The sequence below is a fragment of the Euphorbia lathyris genome, chromosome 9 (assembly GCF_963576675.1).
Source record: "Euphorbia lathyris chromosome 9, ddEupLath1.1, whole genome shotgun sequence".
NCBI lineage: Eukaryota > Viridiplantae > Streptophyta > Magnoliopsida > Malpighiales > Euphorbiaceae > Euphorbia > Euphorbia lathyris.
Window position 1 is genome coordinate 19,123,990 of NC_088918.1, and position 18,073 is coordinate 19,142,062.

Sequence of the window (18,073 nt, forward strand, 5' to 3'; positions counted from 1 at the left end):
TTCTCTGACATTTTGTGGCGCCTTCATGTCCAGCACCGCCTTAATTTTATCTGGATTGGGACCTACTCCCTTTTGGCTGATCATGTATCCCAGGAATTTTCCATAAGTTGCCCCAAAAGTACACTTCTCAGGATTTAGCTTGATGTTGTGGTGATGAAGGACCCCGAGGACTTCCCTTATGTCCTCCGCATGCTTCTCCATGGTGGTGCTTTTGATGATCATGTCATCCACATAGACTGAGAAGTTGTCACCTTTTCTTCCTTCGAATATCTTATTCATCATCCACTGGTAGGTAGCTCCAGCGTTCTTAAGCCCAAAGGGCATGACTTTGAAGCAATAAGTCGCTTGGTGAGTTACGAATGAGGTCTTGATCCTGTCTGATAGCTCCATGAGGATCTGGTGATAACTCGACTTCACATCCGTGAAGGAATATACTGCATGTCCTGCGGTTCTGTCGACAAGGATGTCAATACAAGGCAGAGGGTAGTTGTCTTTGGGACAAGCCTTATTAAGGTCCGTGAAATCAATACACATGCGGTACGATCCGCCTGCCTTTTTAACCATGACCACATTCGCCAGCTACTAGGCGTGAATAACTTCCTCAATGGCGTCCGCCTTCTTCAGTTTAGATATCTCTTCCTCTATTACTTTCTGCCTCTCTAGCCCATGATTCCTTCTCTTCTGAGCCACTGGGACCGCATCTTCGGCAATATTGAGTTTGTGAGTGATCACGTCTGGACTGACCCCTGTGAGGATCTCATCCTTCCAAGCGAACACATCTTCCGACTCGAGGAGAACCTTCATAACATTTTCCTTAACCTCAACTTTTAGTCCCTTGGCGATTTGTACCTGCTTACCATCTGAAATGAGAAACATTTCTGTGTCTCCCAGGGCCATTTTGACGAGTTCATCATCTTTATCCTCTTTGGACTGGGGGCGAATTGATAAGGATGCAGAATATGTCTCCTAAGCAACCTTCTGGTTCCCTTTGATCATCACACCTCCCTTGGCAGTAGGGATGTACATCGTCAAATGGCGTATCGATATGAGAGCCGCCACTTCTGAGATGAAAAGCCGCCCTAAGATGATGTTGTATGCCAATTGACCATCCATGATGGAGAACTCCAGATCTCCCATCCATACTTGGTCTTCATCCACTAATTCGCATTCCAGTGTTACTTGGCCCTTTGTCTGGATTGTGTGACCCGTCACTCCCAGAATATCTACAATGGTGGTCTCGATTTGAATGGGGTCAACCTTGAGCTTGGCGAACACACCCTTGGTGATGACATTACAAGAACTACCAGTATCTACCATCACTCTTTTCATTTCCCATCCTTCCACCATCATAGTAATGAAGAGTGCATCTGCATGTGGAGAGATAGCCGGACCAACGTCTGCAAAGGGACGGTTGAATGATGCTCTATCGAGAGCAATGGTTTTTGCTTTTTTTTATCGCAGGCTGATATCCTGGTCCGCCAGCAATAACATTAATGACCCCCTTAGCCTTTTTCTTTGGATCATCTCTGGGTTTATCACCATCTCCCTTTCTATCATTCTGGACGAACCTGTCCAGCTTTCCTCTTTCGATAAGCCTCTCAATCTCCCTAGCTAACTCCCAGCACGCATCTGTATCATGGTCGTTCCTCCTGTGGTATTTGCAATAATTCTTGGGGGTTTTCCCCATGTTGGTGTACTCCCCCCCTTTTGGTTCGGGGTATGAAATGCTCCGCTTATGCTGGTTGTTCTCTATCCATATTAGCACTTCGCTTTTGGAGGCGTTCAACGGCGTGAACGATGGCGTATATGCTGATTTGTTCCTAGAGCCTCTTCGTCTGTTTCGGGAGGATGAGTTAGGGAGATTTTCCTTTTCCTTATCCCGTCTCCGAGATTTGCCCTTTCCTTTCTTGGGTGGAGATGCCGACTCTCTTCGAATTTCATCGACTTCCATGAAGTCTTTGCACATTTCTATCAGCTCCGCCATATTCTTTGGTTTGTTTCTGATCAGATCCTCCTGCAAGCTCTTGCATGTTGTGTTTTTTACAAGTGCTTCCACTGCCATGGAGAGATCTACATCAACAATGTGGATACACAACTTATTGAACTTGTCGACATACTCCCGGAGAGGTTCATTTTCTTTTTGCTTCAGCTCGAAGAGCTTTCGAGATTTAACCACTGGAGGAATGCTTCCTGCGAATTTTGAATAGAATTCCCTACTTAATTGATCCCAGCTATTTATCGATCCTGGGCGAAGAGATTGGAACTAGTCGTAGGCTGGAACTTTTAGTGTGGTGATGAACATTCGACATTGCACTGCCTCGCTTGCACGGTTAAGTCCGAGCAACATGCGATACTTCCTTGCATGGGCTTTAGGATTATCCTCGCTAGAATAGGCTGGTATATTTGGAATCTTAAAATGCCCATCCGTTTCCTCGGCTTCAATCCACGCAGTGAAGGGCGATTCCCGATTGGCGAATGGATTATGCCTGACATTCTCTTCGTTCTGTCTGCGTATCTCCTCCCTGATCTGATCTGTAATAGAACCTTGACCCTTTCTAAGGCGCCTCTGCTGCGAGGATGAGGAGCTAGATTCTGACAAAGGGTCGGATGGTGACCTACCGCCGTTATGGCCTCTTGGTGGAGATCGTTCCCTTAGTGGAGATCTTCTCCTTGGTGGAGATCATCCCCTATTACCTCCATCTGGCGGCGGATGTTGTATAACCTGGCGAGGTGACCCATCTCGGCGTTCGTTTCCTCTTTGCTCGGGGGGTGGAGGCGACCTTCCACGCTGATGGGATCTGGTTTTGCGTTTGTGATGAGAACGGGATCCAGATCGTCCCTTCCTATGTGATCGAGTCCGTTTCTTATGCCTGTGACCATCACGTCTGCCTTCTGGCTGATCTATCACCGTGTTATTTCGTCCCTGATTCGCTTGTGCTGGCGGAGCTCGAGGTTCGCCAATAGTGATTCCTGGATTTGTTGTGTTCCTTCGGGGAGATTGATCATTTTTTTGACTTCCTTCTGGTATATCATGAAATAACCTTCGGTTTAATGGCGGGTTATCGCCGAGCCCCAGATTGACAATTGTCGAATCCGCGGGTTGAGAGAGAAAAAATGACGAGTCACGGCGAGCATTAGGCATAACATAGGCGTTTTGCCACTGCGTTAGGGTTGGTCTTGGCGGTTGACGATGATTAAGCGGGAAAGCAGTTCCTGTCGTTGCTCCACCTACATCTAGGTTCATCAGGAAAGCTCTTAATCGACCTTCCATAATAGGTCCATGTTCTCTGCCTACGGTACTTGCGTAAATATCCAAAAGGGTCTCTGGTGACATGTCCCTTTCGTCATGAATGGTTAGCGCATCGGGATCGACGCGACCAGCGTCTGTGGTGGGGTTAGTTGACGGTGGTATGGGTGGTATTGTAGTTCCCGTTGAGGGGTTAGACCCTCTAGTTGCCATGCTCAGGTTGTGAACTGAGTCCTTTTCTGATTAGGACCTCCACGTTCACCGCACCAATTGATAACAGGCGATGAACTTCTGACCGGATTCCTTCCCTGTGGGGGGCGTCGTTGGGTTCGACGGGGGGAAGCTCCGATGCCAAAGTCAGTATATGAATAATGAATAAACTGTATTGACAAGAGAAGAGTTTAAAGTGTGAATGTGAATGTGTACCTCAATAGCTTGTGATGCAAGCTATTTATAGTCATGTGATCGTAACTCCCAGTAACCAGAAAGTCTCCATTAATGCCCCATTAATGGCGGTTACAGATCTCCTTTAAGTGTGGCCGTTAGCTCATTAACGGTCCATTAATTGCCTTTATTGGGAATCGGCTCAACCGTTCGACGGGCGAATCGAGGCATGATGGCGGGTCTCACGGAGATTTGACTACGGATCATGTGTGGCAGAGTCTAGGTGATCCGCCACTCGGATGATTTGCTTGATACGCCATTGCTTTCCAGACCGCCCAAATACGCGGCCGTTTTGGTAAATATCCTCTTTAATCCCGTGGATAATATCCCGATGTTATCATACTTTTATTAAGTAAAATGATACGTAAAACTATAAAATTTATATCTTATTGTTAATTTGTATAAATAATTCTATATTTTTCTTGTATTTATATTATATATAATTAAGATCACTAATTTTAAAATGATTGCAGCTAGAACTCGTAGAACAAAATTAGGATGGATGCATTAATATAACAAAAAAAGAAAAACCTAATATATTACTAGCTGTCTGAACATGTCAACAAAAATAGATTGGTTTTCTGAATTTCATTAATGTCTCATTAGCTCTCTAAATTTGTTTATTTTCTACCACCAACTTTCTAAAATTATCCATAAAAATAGATTAACTCCTTAAACTTGCTTATTGCGTAATAACTGAATATAAAAACAATAATACTAACTTTCAGTCCTAATCCATTCGATCTTGCATACCTGCAACACTAACTTTTATAATAGGTTGAAAGGTAGGAGAAGAAAAAAATATCTCTCGAATAGATGAAGGTGTATTTTAGAATTTAGGTTTAATAAGTTTTTATATTAGTTGTTACAGAATAAGCAAGTTTAAGGAGCTGGTGAGACACTTGTAAAGTTTAGGGAGTTAATCTATTCTTATGGATAAGTTTAGGGAGCAGTTGATACAAAATAAGCAAGTTTAGGGAGCTGATGAGACACTAACAAAGTTAAGAAAACCAATCTACTTTCAGAGTCGGCTCCAGTATTTTAGAGGCCCTAAGTAGGGCCGGACCTGATTTTTTTTATGGGCCTAGATGAAAAAAAGAGATAAAGAAGCCATTAATAAAAAAATTGTACTTAAAAGTTTAAAATAGAAATTTAGACATATTTGAGATCTAACATATCATATTATTTGGTCATTTAAAAAAATTTACTATATATACAGTAAAAAACAATTTGAGACCATTTTGGCTCAAGTCCTAGGCGATCGCACTCATGGCCTATGTTCAGGACCGATCCATAAACATTTGAGCCTTTTTATGATTTATTGTCCTATTAGATTATAATTTTCATTTTAAATTTGTAAAAATATTCAGCATAAAAAAATTGATCGGTACATGTTGTTATGTAATTAACTCAATATGTTATATTATAAAAAAAATTATTTTTTTATTAAATCACATCATAAAACTCGAATATCGTGCTCATTCCATATAAACCCAAAAAAATATATATTATTTTTAAGGATAAGAAATGATTTGCGGTGGTCCATAAAGTTTTGCGGTGGTCCATAAATATTCGGACCTTTTGTCCTACTAAACTATAATTTTCATTTTGATTTTGTAAAAATAATCAACATAAAAAATTTGATAGATATAAATTGTTATATAATTAATTCTTATATGTAATTAACTCAATAGTATGAGTAAATTAGTGAAAATTAATTGTGTTCTAAAATATATTGTAACAAGTAAATCAATATATATTAGTCATTTTAGATTGAATATATATTAACATTTTGGTTTAAGAAAAAAATTAAAATTATAAAAAAATAATTATTAAAATCTATACTATATATAATTACAGAAGCAGAGAAAAATGAGAAGAAGTGTTTTAGAGGTCTTTTTGATGAGTTGTCAACGTAGTAAAAAAATCAGATTAAAAATATTTAATTAATTAAAAAATAAATATTTAATTAATTAAAAATAACAAATTTATATTTATATTTATAATATATTAAATAATTACTAGCCTATTAATTAAAATAATAAAAGAAAGCAAGAGTTATGGGAAGATGAAAAAACACAAAGCAAAAGAAATCCAAAAGTCACAAATAAACTTCTATATAAAGCATGATAGATAGTATTCTACTATTATATTCATTGGTCACGATAGATAATATTATATTTCTGAAGGTAAATATTCGTTTTTTTCATATGTTGTAGTTATTTTGTTCTCAATTATGTTGTTGTTTTATTTTTATTAAAGAATAGTTGTTATAGTTTCATCTTTCAGATTCATTTCTGTTGTTACTCAGGTTCTATACCTCTCGCTATCTTATCCATGTTTTCTTTTTTATTTGTCTTTTTTTTTCAAACTGATAGCTTCAATTGAAGAAATCCGACAGAAATAGAAGATGCATAAACAACTAAAACCGGAAAACACAAAAGTGTCCAAAATTATTCATTTTTTCATATGTTGTAGTTATTTTGTTCTCAATTATGTTGTTGTTTTATTTTTATTAAAGAATAGTTGTTATAGTTTCATCTTTCAGATTCATTTCTGTTGTTACCCAGGTTCTATACCTCTCGCTATCTTATCCATGTTTCATTTTTAATTTGTCTTTTTTTTTCCAAACTGATAGCTTCAATTGAAGAAATCCGACAGAAATAGAAGATGCATAAACAACTAAAACCGGAAAACACAAAAGTGTCCAAAATTACAAGAAATTCTTATGTTTCTCAAGGTAATTATTCGATTTTTTTCATATGTTTTAGTTATTTTTGTTCTCAATTGTGTTGTTGTTTTCTTTTTATTAAACAATAGTTGTTATAGTTTCATTTTTCAGAGATGAAATTCTATTTCTGTCGTTACCCAGGTTTCATACCTCTCGCTACCTTATCCATGTTTTCTTTTTTATTTATCTTTTTTTCAAAATGACTAAAAGCGGAGAAAAATGATAAGAAGTGTTTTAGAGGTATTTTTGATGAGTTGTCAACGTAGTAAAAAATCAGATTAAAAATATTTAATTAATTAAAAAATAAATATTTAATTAATTAAAAATAACAAATTTATATTTATAATATATTAAATAATTACTAGCCTATTAATTAAAATAATAAAAGAAAACAAGAGTTATGGGAAGATGAAAAAACACAAAGCAAAAGAAATCCAAAAGTCACAAATAAACTTCTATATAAAGCATGATAGATAGTATTCTACTATTATATTCATTGGTCACGATAGATAGTATTATATTTCTGAAGGTAAATATTCGTTTTTTTTTCATATGTTATAGTTATTTTGTTCTCAATTATGTTGTTGCTTTATTTTTATTAAAGAATAGTTGTTATAGTTTCATCTTTCAGATTCATTTCTGTTGTTACCCAAGTTCTATACCTCTCGCTATCTTATCCATGTTTTCTTTTTTATTTGTCTTTTTTTTCCAAACTGATAGCTTCAATTGAAGAAATCCGACAGAAATAGAAGATGCATAAACAACTAAAACCGGAAAACACAAAAGTGTCCAAAATTACAAGAAATTCTTATGTTTCTCAAGGTAATTATTCGATTTTTTTCATATGTTTTAGTTATTTTTGTTCTCAATTGTGTTATTGTTTTCTTTTTATTAAACAATAGTTGTTATAGTTTCATTTTTCAAAGATGAAATTATATTTCTGTCGTTATCCAGGTTTCATACCTCTCGCTACCTTATCCATGTTTTCTTTTTTATTTGTCTTTTTTTCAAAATGACTAAAATAAAGATTTTGTAAATTTATATTCTTTTTTAGCATATGTTGCTAGGTGTTATCGTTTCGATTGCTAACTCTTAACTAAAATTTAGATTTTCGGCTTTATATGAACTCAATTTTTGGCTTTCTCAATTGTGCTGTTATTTTATTTTTATTAAACAATTGTTGTTATAGTTTCATCTTTCAGAGATGAAATTCCATTTCTGTCGTTATCCAGATTCCATACCTCTTGCTACCTTATCCATGTTTTCTTTTTTATTTATTTATTTTTCAAAATTACTAAAATAAAGATTTTGTATATTTGCATTCTTTTTTAGTATATGTTCTTAGGTGTTATCGTTTTGATTGTTAACTCTAACTAAAATTTAGATTTTCGGCTTTTTATGAACTCAATTTATAGTTTTAATTGAAGTTAGATTAATTTTTCTAATTCGAAACATGTTGAAATCCACTCGTTTTTTTAGTTTGAGTTTAGTTAATTGATATGGATTGTATTTTTTATTTTTATGCATTTTGGTACAAATAGATATAAAGTTTCACACGATAGTTGGTTCATTGAAGTTTGAGACATATTAAATAAAATATTAAAGAGATATTGAAATATTATACTTACAATGAAGTTTATTTCAATATAAATTATGTTATATTATTATTATTATTATTATCCAGAAGTTATTTTTTCCAATTTTCTAGATAAGGAGATTGTAAGCTTCTAATACGCTTGATAAGATATTTATTCTTGAAGAATGTGGATTATGCTAGATACGTATTCAAAATCAAGGTAAATAAAAAAAGATTTTGATGCTCAAAATCCTAAAAATGTACATTAATTATGGATATTGAGATAATTGCTTTTGCAACATTGGCTTATATAATTTTTAACTATTATATTATGGTTCGTACAAAATTGTTAGTATTTCAAGAGTTTTTAACAGATGAAAATGAAATATGATCATATAACAAATTATTGAAAAATATTAATTAAGAAAATATTATTATTTGAATCTCTTCAAATTCTCAAATATTGAGCATAATGATTCTAATTAATATAATTAATTTAACATATTAATTATAAAACGTTTTTTTTGTACTGAGTGGTTACAATTGCGATTTAATTCTATTTAACTAAAATTGATTTATGGACTTAATACTTCATTAAGAAAAAAATAAAATGCTTAATTAATGGGCAAAAAATATTTTCACTCTCCTTTTTATACGCTTATGTCTCGATATTCTCTCTTATTTTCAAAAAAAAAAAAAAAAACCCGAGAGGAAGATGGTTCTCTCCTAATTATCTTTTTCGTCCCTTCATTTTTTTTTCAATTTTTTTGTTTGTTTTTCTTACTTACAAAATTCAAGAATATATAATTATTAGAAAATATTAATGAAGTCAGATAAGTGATATCTGCGAGTATGGCTGATATTCTATATAGTTAAAGAATGAAGAACAAATTGATCGAATGCCTTGATGAGATATTACGAGATGAAAATAGGAGAAATCATCATCTTAAACTGATTCAATTAGATATATTGGGTTATTGTAGCAGAATGAATAATTGAATTCGAATACTTGATGATCATGAAATTCTATCAAACAAATAATTATCATCAAGATGAATTTGTGACTAATTCTTACGAATTTTATTTTTTTTATATGTAACATATTGAATTGATAAAGTGATAATAAAATGATTCAAAATATTCTCTAAAAATTGCTCAAAATACAAAATCATTTAAGATCCTAGCCGTCGAGCCCTCCTTCGCTTCCTGCCGGCGATCCCGGGGACTCTTGGCCGGCATGGCCAATCCGACCGGCTTTGATCTTGTTGAAGATTACCTGGATATCAGAGTTCTCTTCAATCCAAAATTTAGGATACCTAATCATACGGCTGCCGCGCAGCCACCGCCAAAGACGTACGCCGGAATTCTAAAGCACAATATTACCGAATCCCCTCCTTCATCGGCGACGATTTCTGACATTGGAGGAATTAAGACAGTGAGAATCTCCCAGAAGGCCTATGACAGGCGACTTGCGCTTTGCTCAACTTCTCTAATCGGAAGGATAATTTTGAACAAGGAAGATACGCCATGGAAGGTTGCGGATCTAAAACGGACTCTTACAAATATCTGGGGGATAAAGGATGCCTGGAGGCTGATATCCATAGGACGCGGGTTCTATCACGTTATACTGGAATCACAGGCGCTGAAAAATTTAGTTTTGGCAAAAGGAGTTCTGAATGTCAAGCCGGGGACTTTTAGATTGCAACCGTGGGTTCCGGATTTCGACCCCTTTGTGGAGAAATCAACAACTACGCAGGTTTGGGTCCGACTGTACTCACTTCCATGGGAATATTGGGACTCACAGATTCTAGCGGACATCACAAGCTGCATTGTTGGACTGATCAGGGTGGATAGAGCTACATTGGAGGGAGACTTTGGGCATTTTGCTAGAATGTTGGTGGATGTAGACCTAAGCTCGGATCTGCCGGTTAAATTGGGCATTGAGAGGGAAGGCAAGCAGCTGTGGATTGATGTGGCATATGAAAAATTACCGAGTTTTTGTAAGGTGTGCTCAAATATCGGGCATATGGCTTACGATTGTAGGCGAAATAAAAAACCAATGCTGGAATTGGAGAAACAAGCCGTGCCTACAGGTCCGAAAAGCAAAAAAGTTCCCAAGGAACCATCCGGGACGGATATTCTAGTAAACAGAGCAACAAGCAGAATCATCGGGGATTTGAATCTCTATAAGAAGGTTGATGGAGGTAATAAGGAAATTGAAATGCAGGAGAGGGAAGAGGAAGAGGTCCCACCGCGTGAGGAGGAGGGGACATAGGTCTCAATTGAAGAGCACAATGAGAAGGCGACGGGTGAATCGCCGAGGGAGGCTCCAAACAATCAATTGGCTCTTGTCGAGGTGGAAGAGACCATAGCCTTTGAAGAGGATCATGCGATGGGGGAGACGGAGCAATCCCCGAAGGGTGATCAAGCTCGTCAATTAGCCGTCATAAACAGTTCACAACCGCAGGACGGGCCAGGCATTGCTAATCTCCAGCCAGACAAGCCGATACCTCCTAGGGCGGACACTTTGACACATGATTCTTCTACAAAGGACACACATTCTTGGGCTGATATGGCAGAGGATGAGAGCGAGTGGGAAACGGCTGGCTCTAAGACGGCTAAGCAAAAAGCTCAGAGGAAAGACACAAAGGCAGGATCAACCAGGGTTAAACGGGTCAGTACTTTGCCTAGCAGATATAAATGATTGTTTTATATTGGAACTGTCGGGGGATTCACAATCGTGATACTCAGCGACATCTCTCTAATTTATGTAATTCACATAAACCGAATATATTATGTCTATCGGAGCCTATGGTTGATTTTGCTACTATCCATGAATCTTACTGGAATAGTATTAGGATGACTCTAGTTGGCAGTAACCAGAGGAATCCGGTTTCTCTATGGGTCTTTGTTCAAAAACAGCTAATTGCTTCTGTTCGGGTGTGCTCAACTCATGAGCAATTCGTTTTACTGAATTTTCAATCTCTAGGAATTTCTAGCTATATCTGCCTGGTGTATGGAAGTGTTTGGGCGAATAGGTGAAGGGATTTATATAGCGAAATTGAGTCTCTCAGGCTCAGATTAACAGGCCCGTGGGTGGTAATAGGAGATTTTAATGCGATTCTTAGTTCGCATGAGAAATTTGGCAGAGCACCGGCTGCCAGGCCATGTCGTGAGTTCCGAAATTTTATTGAGGGAGCTAAGCTTATGGAAGTTGCAGAACAGGGTCTGAGGTACACTTGGAGTAATGGCCGAATGGGTACAGCTAGGGTGGAGAGTAAGCTGGACCGATCTCTTAGCTCTGAGGACTTCTCTGAGTTTTGGGAGATTTACAGTAGTGTGGCTCTGACCCGGCATCACTCGGATCATTGTCCTCTCCTCTTTAGTTGTAGGCAGAGAGCTCGGAAACCTATGAGGTTTAGATTTCAGAATATGTGGGTGCAACACCCGAATTTGCGGGAGATTGTTAAGACCTCTTGGAGTAGCTATGATACGAGACTCCCGCCTATGCAAAATCTTGGCGCGAAATTAAAAAATCTCCGTGGGGTCTTGCGCAGATGGAATAAAGAGGTTTTTGGGCATTTAGATGTGAGAATTGAGGAAGCTAATAACACTCTTAATCGGGTTCAGCGGGAAATTGTAGATGCAGGCTTCTCTCCGGAGCTCCACAAACAGGAATTAGCTGCGCATACGGAGTTGGATGCGGTTCAAAGTAAAAAAGAAACGTATCTTCAAGATAAGAGCAAAATTAAGTGGTTAAAGAAAGGGGACAGGAACTCGGGATTCTTTCACAAAATGGCTACTGTCAGATCTGCAAAGGTTGGGATCAATTTTCTGAGTATTAACAATGAAATTACTTCGGATCCCCACTGAATTGATGCTCATATTCAGGGCTATTTCCAGGAACTGTTCAAGGCGGAAGGCAATTTTCCTCTGGAGCATGCGCGGATCTTCGACGTTGTCCCGCGGCTAGTTACGGCTTCGGACAATGAAGACCTGACTGTTTGTCCGGATATCTCTGAGGTGCGTAGAGTGGTTTTTGGTATGGATAAGAACAGCTCTCTTGGGCCGAACGGCTTCACGGGGCAATTCTTTCAAACTTGCTGGGATATAGTGGGCTCAGACGTCTACGTAATGGTAAAAAGCTTCTTTGACACGAGACAGGTCGTTCCGGGGCTGAATGCTAGCCTAATGGCGCTCATCCCTAAATCGGAGGATGCTATCTCTATTGAACAATATAGGCCGATAGCTATGAGCAACTTTGGCTATAAAATTATCTCTAAGCTGCTTGCTGACAGACTTTCAAGGATTACGTCCCGGATCATTTCCCCTAACCAATTTGGTTTTATTGCAGGTCGTAGTATCCACCAGTGTATCGCTTTGGCTTCTGAAGGCACCAATTTGCTGAAGAAGCGCTGCTTTGGAGGTAATATGGCAATTAAAATTGATATTCGCAAAGCCTTTGACACCTTAGACTGGAATTTCCTGTTAACTATAATGGAAGCTTTTGGATTCTCAGTTCAATTTTTAGATTGGATCCTCAATATCCTTTCCTCCGCGCGAATTTCAATTTTATCTGGTGGTCAGATAAATGGTCTGTTCAGTTGTTCCAGAGGGGTCAGACAAGGGGATCCTCTTTCTCCTCTTCTGTTCGCCATTGCCGAGGACTATTTAAGTCGGTGGTTAACGCAATTACAGACGTCTGGTAAAATCTGCCCGATGATCTATTCAAGGAATAAGCATTTCCCGACTCATCTATTGTATGCAGATGATGTTCTTCTGTTTTGCAAGGCTTCTTTAAGCAATCTAAGGGTAATAAATGAGGTATTTGCTCTCTACGGTTCGATGTCGGGTCAGCAGGTAAATTGGAGTGAGTCAGATTTGTTTCTCAGTGAGTTTATCAGTGCGCGCAGGAGAGCAAATTTGGTAGAAAAACTTGGTATCAAACTGGGCTCCCTCCCATTTAGGTACTTAGGCGTTCCGCTGTTTTCTGGGCTCCCTCATAAGCGCCATCTTCAGGGTCTAATGGACAAAATCCTAGCTCATTTCTCGCGCTGGAAAGGTCACTCTCTGTCAATGGCGGGGAGAGTTGCTTTAGTTAATTCGGTGATTTACAGTAGCTTTATACGTTCATTCATTGTATATAAATGGCCTAGACACTTGCTCTCTCACATGAATAATTGTATCCAAAACTTTGACTGGACTGGTGGCATTGACAGTAGGAAATTGGTGGCTGTTTCCTGGAAAAAGTGCTGTAAGCCTGTGCAGGAGGGTGGGCTTGGATTGAAGGACCTTCGCCTTCTGAATCAAGCTTTACTTGGAAAGATGGAATGGGGGATTATATGTGGCGATTCCTTTTGTCACTCGCTGCTCCGGTCTCGTTTTGTCAATTTTGTGGGGCTGCCTAAGAATTATGTTATAAATTCCTCAATATGGAGCTCAATAAAGCTTGTCTTTGAAATTCTGAACCTCCATTGCTTTTGGTGGCTAGGGCGTAATTCCCTGTTGAGCTTCTGGAATGGAGCTTGGATCAATCCGCCCATAGCGGATCAAACGGGGTTAGCGGCTCGTCTTAGAAGGGAGGCGACAGACGTGGTTAGTGACTATCTCCTAAATGGAGAATGGCATAACTTGTCGGTATTGCCAAGCGATGTTGAATGCAGGGTCAGGGCAGTAAGACCGGGGAAAGACATGGATGATTTTTGCGTTTGGAGACCGGCGACTGATGGCGTTTTCAAAGTCAAATTGTTCTACGCCTGGATGTAGGGCAGCTCCATGCCTTTGAGGTGGTGCCGTTTTATCTGGAACTGTTATATCCCTCCTTCGCATTCGGTGATTTGTTGGAAGGAAGCCTTGGGAGCCCTTGCAACGCATGACAGGCTGCGGATTAGGGGCTGCCAAGTTGTCTCTCGGTGTAGTCTCTGCAGATCGGACACGGAAACGGCGTTACATCTTTTTCTAACCTGTCCTTTCTCTTTGCAGGTTTGGAATTCTATTGAAGCACTGTTTGGCCGTACTTTATTTAAACAAGGTTCTTTGATGGACCTGTTAATCGAGGCGAGCAAGCAAACGTTTAGCACGCAGATTCGTGCTCTCTGGAGATCCGTGATTGTCAATGGAGTTTGGCTCATTTGGTTGACTCGAAACAAAGCGATTTTTGATGAGGAAGACCCCTGTATTGCTCTTACATTACGAAGGCTATGGAGTAATATTCATGAATCCGGTAGGCTCGGTTACGGATCCATATGGAATTCGACATCGGAATTACACACGCTAAAGGAGCTTCACTTGCCAGTTTCGCATCACCGCGCTCCAAGGATTTTTCCGGTGCGTTGGCGTCCTCCTTCCATCAAATGGATGAAGGCTAATACAGATGCATCTGTAATTGGTAGTCCAGGTTCATTGGGGTGCGGGGGTGTTTTCAGATCGGCGAGCGGTGAGTTTTGCGGGGCATTCTCATATCCTCTGGACTCGGCCTTCTCCTATGCGGCTGAATTGTCGGCAGCTATATCGGCCATTAACATGGCGTTTGACAAGGGTTGGCTAAGGCTTTGGCTCGAGAGTGACTCAACTTTTGTGGTGGGTTTGCTGCGAAGCAGAAGAAAGCTTGTGCCCTGGTTCCTCAGGCAAGATTGGTTGAAATGTCTGGAAAACTTGGATTCAATGACTTTCGTGGTCTCTCACATATACCGGGAAGGCAATCAAGTAGCTGATCGCTTAGCTAATTACGGTAGATTGGATTCAGACCTTGTCTGGTGGTCGGACATCCCTCAATTTTGTATTTTTGCCTTTCTCTGTAATTTAGGCAGATGGCAGGTCTACAGATTTGCTTAGATTTTTCTCTCTGTTTTGGTTGATTATTTATTATTTATTCTTTTTAATAAAATGGTTTAGGGATTGGGTGCGGAGCGCAGGGGTGCCAGCCTAGCTGCGATGTCTATAATTTGCACTCCCTGATTGCCAATCTTTCAATTAAAAAATTGATAAAGTTTCTTCATATGCAACATTAGAAAAGTATTGATTGTAATAGTTTATAGAATAATATATTGATGTTGCTTCCATTTTAACATAGATTATAATTCTTTTGTATCGTACATATAATATTTAATTTTAATTGTAGTTTAATTCAATTTTTGTTTAACCTATATTGTAATTCTTTTGTATCGTAAATATAATATTTAATTTTAATTATAGTTTAATTCAATTTTTGATTTTTTATTATATTCTAATATACTTCTTAATTAACCTGATATTTTATTATTATTGTTTCACAGAATATTTGAAATATGAAAATGTATTAAAATTCCTAAAAAGTACAAATCATTGAATTTTGTAAAAATAAATAAATCATTCATTTTTAGTTAAAATTCTATAAAAAAAAGTAGTCAATTATTTTTAAAATTAATTTAATTTGAATTATCATTAAAAATATATATTAATTTTAAATATACATAATATAAAATTATTTATAGCATGATATAAAATTATTTAAAAGTAAATATATCAATTTATTTATTTATCTAAATTATATAAAAGTTTCATACCCCGTGCATCGCATGGGTTTTCGACTAGTTATATAATAATAACAATAAGAACAAAACATATGAAAAATAAAGAGAAGAGAACTTTATATACTAATAAAAAAACATATTCTTTTTATTACTAAGAAAATCAGGAATAAAAAAATGGAAAATGAGAACCAAATAGCTCCACTATGTCTTTACCATTAAGCCTAGCAATACATTTTGTTAAATATCCAAGTTTACATATTTTTAATCATTGCAATTTTAATAATTATCAAATTTAAAAAAAAATCCGATCGGAGGCCCTAGGCGGCCTCCCCTAGAGCCGGCCCTGTCTACTTTTATGGACAAGTTGAGGAAGCTGATGATGTATTAAGCCATAAAAAAGTAAGTAAACAATTCATTAAAGCCGGAAAATTTGAGGAAGTATCCATATCTTTTAACATATTGAACTCTCGTATGATTGTGAACTAATTTAACAAAAAGGCATTTTTTTACTCTATATTTTCCTCATACTTGACTTTTCATCTGAAAAATGAGAATTTTAGATGTTTGATAAAAGAAGTAATATTATTATCTTGTACATGAAAAACAGTTTTTTTTTTTTTCTTTTTACAACAATCTCAGTTTTTCAGGTTTCTGTTAAGATTTTTTTGCTTTCCTTATTTATTACCCTATAAAATAACAAAGGTAAGAACAATATATATAGTCCAAAATTTTAATTTTAATTATATTAAGGCAAGATTAATGTTTTTAAACCCTTGAACTTTACTTTTTTTTATTCTATATCCTCAAATGCAAATATATTGTGTTAAACCTCAATTGCCCATATTACAAATGAATGTTTTGAAACATCAGATTGTTTCTATTTTATTTAGAGATAAAAATTGATTGTTAAAATAAATAAATACTATAGACTTTTTTTTAGCAATTTAAATTTTAATTATATAGTTCTTTATGGAAAATTGAAGTTATTTACAAATTGTTATTTTTATAATTTGTATGTAGTTATTTAGATTATTTTATTTTTAGAATTAATTTTATATATTTATTTAAAATATATCCATATTAGTTATTTTACATGCTAATATCAACATGTAATCATAATTTTACTAAATACTAATAATTAAATAGCAAACAACAAGGCAAAAAACTATCGAGTTCAAAGACTTAATTATAAGCAAAATTCACCTTAACTTATCTGACTGGTTAAATTAAATACTAAAATAATTTTTTATGGGTAAAATGAACTTATTTGACTTACTAAAGGAAAGAGAAGTTTAGGTAAAAATTGTTGGTCCCTGATAGTTAGTTCCAAGGGGGGGGGGGGGTTAGGAACTAATATAACTTTTTTGCGTTTTAACTGAGCTGACTAGAAGTTATATTGGGAGTTTATTAACTCTGATTTTGGTCAGCTTGGGGAGATATATTTGAAGACAGCTTTAGTCAGGAGTTGACTAAGGTTGTTTTCACGTGAGTTGAGAATTGATACTCTTAGAGGTCAGCTTCTAACTCAGCACCACTTATTTACTCAAGGTCAGCTTAGACAATTTATATGTTGAGTAAATTTAGCAAACAACACATGCAATATAAAGAGAGAGTTTAGAGATTACTCAGTATCACTTATCCTGGTTCGGCCTCTTTGCCTACGTCCAGTCCCCAGAGTCCTCTGGGCTTTTTGAATCCAATACCGAGCTCTTTAAAGGTAGAGCACAAACCAATTACAAGGCAGTTGAATATGCAAGAGTACCTTCCTCTATTCGTCTACTCAACTCCTACTAAGTGCTACAACCCAGCACCTGGATTTCTCTACTACTGAAATGCTAACAGCCTAGCACTCAGCTTTACTCTCTCAATATCACTATTGATCACAGACTTGTTCCTTTTTTAACTAAAGAACACTTTAAATGATTACAACTTAATCTAGCATTTACACAAGAATAAAAACGTGGGTGTAAGATTCTTTTTGTATTTGAGTGCTTGTGAGACTTTCTCTCTTGTATTTTTCTTTTGATGAATCAGTTCACCATTCATGTTTTGTTTCTTCGATTGTCCTTATATAGGCTAAATCCTGTGGATTTGATCGTTTAAAATTTCTTGACCGTTGCCACCAAAACGGCTCTTTTGGGGAACATTTTCTGGAAATCTTCAGACTGTACGCCATTCCCTGCTTCTGTATTTCTTCAGGCGTCAGGTTGTCTTCTAGCATCTATTTTGTTTGTTTGTGCCAGTTGTCTGTTTCCAATAATCCAACGTCCCATGAATCTCGAAATCAGTCTTCTAGGTGTCTTCGAGGTTCCAATTATTGGTGCAGAAGATTGGCAGACTTGTCGTTTAGTAAAATGGATCCTTCATGCTGTCCTGACGAATACTCAGCTTCGTTTATTCTTTTCGAATGTTCATGGTTCATGCTGAGCTCCTTCAAGGTCAGCTCCGTTTTGTTTAACCGCTTTTGAATAGGTCTTCAGCTTTAGTCAGCTTCGTTTTGTTTCTGAACTTTAACTCCACTCAGCTTCTATTCTGTCATGCTGAGTTCTTTTCTACTCAGCTTC